This window comes from Ovis aries, chromosome 7 (assembly GCF_016772045.2).
Source record: "Ovis aries strain OAR_USU_Benz2616 breed Rambouillet chromosome 7, ARS-UI_Ramb_v3.0, whole genome shotgun sequence".
Taxonomy (NCBI): domain Eukaryota; kingdom Metazoa; phylum Chordata; class Mammalia; order Artiodactyla; family Bovidae; genus Ovis; species Ovis aries.
Genome location: NC_056060.1, coordinates 21999711 through 22005721, shown reverse-complemented (window position 1 = coordinate 22005721; position 6011 = coordinate 21999711).

The following is a 6011-nucleotide window of genomic DNA, read 5'->3' as shown; positions in this document are numbered from 1 at the left end:
CCTGGACAGCTTCCTATGCCCTATTCTGCTTGCCCTCAGTGTTAGCCACTCAGTGGTGTCCAGCTCATTGCGACCTCATAGACTACAGCCTGCCAGGCTCCTCTATCCATGGGATTCTCCAGGCAAGAATACTGGAGTGGGTTGCCATGCCCTTCTCCAGAGGATCTTCCAGGCCCAGGGACAGAACCTGGGTCTCCTGCATTACAGGCAGATTCTTTACCATCTGAGTCACCAGGGAAACCACTCATCCTCAATCCCAGTTCAAATATTCTTTATGCATTATGCAGGGAAGCTTTCCATCGACCTGCTCCCCAGATAAGACCTGCATCCCTTCTTCTGTGTCTCCGTGGCTTACTCAAATGCCCCTTTGTAAAACTTCCACTTGTAGTCACTGGTTTCATGTCTGTCTTTCCTCCCCAGACCACAGGCTGCTTAAGCAATAAAGGGGCATGTCTGGCACCTAGTTCTTGTTCAGTAAATGTTTATTTTGATTGAGCCAAGAGAAGTGAGGTGTGCCAAGTGTCCAAACGTGTTCAAATCATTACCAGCAGTGCCTGCTGTGCTGGCTGACTCCAGCTAGGCACCGAATTCAGCAGCTCAGAATGGCACTTAATACTGCATTTGCCATTATGAATGAATGAATGGACAAATTAGTAATCTGTATGTGATTTAATTACATAAAGTAATTTGGGTATAATTACAAAGCTCAGGTCCATCCCAGGACCTGCATCTTCTCTGTGACTGAAGATTGCTTGATTGCCAACACCAGCCATATGGAGGCCAGGACGGGGGGTTGCTTTTTTTTTTTTTGGCCACATCACACTCCGTGTGAGATCTTAATGCCCCGACCAGGGATTGAACCTGGCGCCCTGGCAGTGGGAGTGCCGAGTCCTAACCACTGGACTGCCAAAGAATTCCCAAGGCAGGTATCTAGAGCTTACTGTGTGCCAAGCACTAGGGCTCTGATAATGAAGAAACATGGCCCCTGCCTTCATGGGAAATTACATTCCACATGGAAACTTGTGTTTAATCAGATTATTACATCAGTCAGTATAAAACTGCAACTGAAAAGTGTGGCCCCTGAGAGGTTGGGAAGGCATATCTGGAGAGGTGATGACCTCTGAGCCAAACCTGAAGGAAGGGCAGTGAAGGGGGTGGGGCGGGCCTGTGGATTAGCAGGGACAATGGCTGGGAGATGAGGCTGGGGAGGGGGTGGGGATCCGGGCCTCTGGCTGTGAGAAGAATGTCTGTTCATCTAAAAGCAATGGGAATTTTGTGTTTTATGCATATGTGTGATATTTAACGGAAAAGGCAATGGCAACCCACTCCAATACTCTTGCCTGGAAAATCCCATGGACGGAGGAGCCTAGTACAAGTGCCATATATTATGAGACGGAAAATATAAAAATGAAGCAGTGATTGTAAAATCCCAGCAGAAGATAAAGTCAACTTGAACAGAAGCAGCCTCTTTGTAAAACTGAGTAGTTCTTTCATGTATATTGCACATCAGCAATACATTAGATGTTATAGCAAAATTGAAAATATCTTGGCTATATTTAATAGGAGACTTGGGGAGCAGAAAAAAATGCATCTTTTTCTGGGTAGTTCTTTGTAAGCTTCCTGAAAAGAAGTCCGTAGATACTTACATTGTTTTCAGTTCGGTTCGGTTCGGTTAGGTTCGGTCGCTCAGTCATGTCCGACTCTTTCTGACCCCGTGAATCACTGCGTGCCGGGCCTCCCTGTCCATCTCCGGTTCCCGGAGTTCGCTCAGGCTCATGTCCGTTGGGTCAGTGGTGCCGTCCAGCCATCTCATCCTCTGGCATCCCTTTCTCCTCTTGCCCCCCCAAATTCTCCCTAAGTATACTAAATATCTCCTAGTTGTTTCCTTGTAGCTTTTTCTATATCTTATCTCCTTTCATTAAGTTTAAATCATTTCAGTACAATGAAAAACTTTTTAAATTCAGAATTCAGAGGTTTTGAGAAATTTGTCTCAATATTTTTTTTCTTCTTTTAATTTGTCCTAATATTTATGGCTATTTATAAAGAAAAATTTTACTCTTTATGATACCAAGTAATTTAGATTTATTTCTCTTTAGGGTATACAAATAAATATAAAATAATCAAATATCTGGTTCTATATTTATACAATTTTGGTAGTAATTTTTGCCCAGATGTAAGCTCTGTGTTTAAAAAAGAATAAAATAAATGAAAGAAAGCATCTCTCCCTCTATAGTTTTTGAAAACCTGTGGATAGTTACTACCATCACTATGAATAATACGTTTTAGAAATACCATCAGAGAAGAAGTAATTCCAGTCGTCCTCCAGCCCTTATAATGGTAATTCTAGTCACTGTAATGTGTATAATTTTCTTCAGTTGTGAATCCAGCTCCTCACTGTATTTGCTTTGTAATACATCTATAATGGAGCTATTGAACTTTTACTTATTTATGAAAAATTCTGTGGCTTAAAACACTTTTCTTGTAATTGATACTCAGAATAAAATTAGGCTTAAAATGTAAAATAAATAAATAAAAGCAGTGGGAAGAAATAACTGGAGTGAAGGTCAGAATCTGGGGGAGTGTGACAGAATCTGAGACTGAAAATGACCACTCTCGCTGCTGCTCTGTGGAGTACTGACTGGTGGGGGACGAGTCCCTGCAGGGGAAGCTTGGAGGCCACTGCAGTGGTCCAGGCCAGAGATGCTGGCAGCCTGGACTTGGCCAGGGACTAGCGGACACATAGAAGATGCAAGAAATGTTTATGAGGTAAAGTCAAAAGGACTTGATGTCAACACTGAGTCCACTGAGTACTGCTACCATCCCCTTGGAGAAAAGGCCAGGTGAGACAGTAGTCAGCAAACCTGCTCACATCACAAAACAACTTGGGGTACTTTTTAAAATATAGATTCCCAGACTGTATAGCCCAGAGTTTGATTCAGTCTACCTGTGTGGAATTAGACCGTGACATCTACATTTAAACACATGCCCTGGGAGATTCTGATGCCCCCCTGTCTGCAGGCACTGATCTAAGGGACTTTGTGTCTCTGACCCTTGACACAGAAGATCCATGTGGAGAAGTAGGGCCTATGGCCCTGAAAGTCCATCCCCTGTTTCCTCCAGAACCACTTCTCTTTGGGAGGCTGCATAACATACTGACCTGATTTTCCAGCACAGTGCAAACACAGTGCTCAGAAGCAGGTACAAGAAGGATCTGAGGGTACAAATGGACCTGTTTACAAAACAGAAATAGAGTCACAGAGGTAGAAAACAAACTTACGGCTACCAGGGGAGAAAAGAGGGAGGGGATAAATTGGGAAATTGTAATTGATAAATAAAGTAGATTGACTAATGTATAGTTATACACTAGTTATACAGGAAACTCTTCTCAATACTCTGTAATAACCTATATGGGAAAAGAATCTAAAAAAAAATGGATACATGTATATGTATAGCTGATTCACTTTGCTGTACAACAGAAACTAACACATTGTAAATCAACGATACTCCAGTTAAAAAAAAATTTTTTTTAAGTCTAAGGAAGGTCAGTCAGAGTGCCCTGTTTATACTACCACACCCAGACATGAATGCATGCCAGTGTGTAAACACACACACTCTATCTGACTGGGGCCTTCCTAACCTTCCCAGGGCAGGGACTAAGAAATTACTATGAATATACCACCCAATCGGCACTTTTCCTGGTGGGTTCTAAGGATTTATGGTTACAGTTCACGCTATAAATTCAGGCCCCTCACAGGCCTAGCAGTTTACAAGGAGACCTTCCACAGACAGACAAAAAGGGCTGTGACTAACTCCAGACTCAGAAGGTCTTGCACCGTTCGGTGGCTAGCAGGAAATGTGCTAAATATAACTTCCTCCTCGAGGACAGACACCAAAATGCGTGTGCTAAAAATGCAGTCTGATTTCATTGCCAAAGGGGTGATGAAATCTTGATGAATACCTCTCTTCACTCTGGCATGTCATACCGAAAGCCCACAGCTGCAGGTACAGTTTGTAACCAGATAGAAAATAATCCTACTGACTGATGGTAGTGTGTAATAATTGGTGCAAGACATCACTTTTCTCATCATGTGACCTATCAGTTCACACTGAATCCTTCTTAGATGGGGTCTAGAGGGTCCTTTCTCTCTGAGCTCCACCCTCTCTACCAGGGTCCTGGTCTATCTATAACTCTCTCTCTTTTTTTTTTTTTTAATATTTATTTGCTGTGTCAGGTCTTAGTTTCAGTACCTGGGCTTCTCTTCAGTTATGGCAGTGCACGGGCTTAGTTACCCCACAGTATGTGGGGTCCTAGTTCCCCAACCAAGGATCAGACCCACATCTCAACCACTGGACCACCAGGGAAGTCCCCAGGGTCCTAGTCTAGTGGAGAGAAGCAAGTGAGGCACCTGAGATTTTGAGGGTCAGTCCCAACACCATCTAGGGGGAATAGCTCAAGACAAACCATTTCTTCATTTGTTCATGTTGACTGTTTTCCATAGCATAAGTTCACCATTATTATACCAGAGAAGTCTTTACCTTTATCCTACTAAATACCACTCTTCACTAAGGTTGAGGAGGAAAGACAATCCTAGCTTGACACTTGTGAGTACAATGAATTCCTAGATTAAGGAGGATCCGTTGATGCCAATAGAAGGACAGAGCCCTCCTCCAACCCAGGAAGACAAGACCCCAGTCTGTTGGTTGGTGATTCTGTAAAGGGGCAGGAGGAATGCTCTGCAGACCTGACCTTGCTAATGATACTCCTTCCTCCAGTGTGTTCTGAGGCCTGATGTGGAGTCTGTTATAACTAGGCAATCTCGTATTTGAGTTGATACATGTGAAAACAAATATACAACCTTAAGAAGCCTGGGACAAAGATGACTCTGAAGGATGTTGGGTTGGGGATGGTATTTTCATCTGTGTGAAGCATCTAGTCAAGGCTATGGTTTTCCAGTAGTCATATATAGATGTGAGAGTTGGACTGTGAAGAAGGCTGAGCACTGAAGAATTGATGCTTTTGAACTGTGGTGTTGGAGAAGACTCTTGAGTCCCTTGGACTGCAAGGAGATCCAACCAGTCCATTCTGAAGGAGAGCAGCCCTGGGATTTCTTTGGGAGAAATGATGCTCAACCTGAAATTCCAGTACTTTGGCCACCTCATGCGAAGAGTTGACTCATTGGAAAAGACTCTGACGCTGGGAGGGATTGGGGGCAGGAGGAGAAGGGGATGACAGAGGATGAGATGGCTGGATGGCATCACTGACTCGATGGACGTGAGTCTGAGTGAACTCCAGGAGTTGGTGATGGGCAGGGAGGCCTGGCGTGCTGTGATTCATGGGGTCACAAAAAGTGGGACATGACTGAGCGACTGAACTGAACTGAACTGAACTGAACTGAAGAGTCTGACTTTGGAAAAGAAAGAGCACAAGGCTGACACCTGATAATTGAAATGGGGTCAGAGAACAGGATTTGGGGGAGGGCTTCTGACTTATAACAAAAGATTTATGGACCTCTGGTAAATTATACAGTAACTAAAAACATGGGCATCATGTACTTCCCATAATTTTCAAGGAAAGAGAAAAGTGTCCAAATAAAGCTGCCTAAATATGTATTACAGGGACTTCCTTGGTGGTCCAGTGGCTAGGACTCTGGGCTCCCAATGCAGGGGGCCAGGGTTCAATCCCTGTCAAGGAACTAGATCCTACCTACCGCAACTAAGAGTTCACATGACTCAACTAAAGATCCCAGCCTGTGCGCCGCAACTAAGACCCGTGTGTGTGTGTGTGTGTGTGTGCAGTCACTCAGTCGTGTCTGACTCTTTGTGACCCACAGACTGTAGCCCACCAGGCTCCTCTGCCCATCGAGTTTTCCAGGCAAGAATTCTGGTGTGGGTTGCCCTTTCCTTCTCCAGGAGATCTTCCCAACCCAAGGATCAAACTTGCTTCTCCTATGTCTCCTGCATTGGCAGGCAAATTCTTTACCACTGGACCACCTGGGAAGCCAAACTAAGAC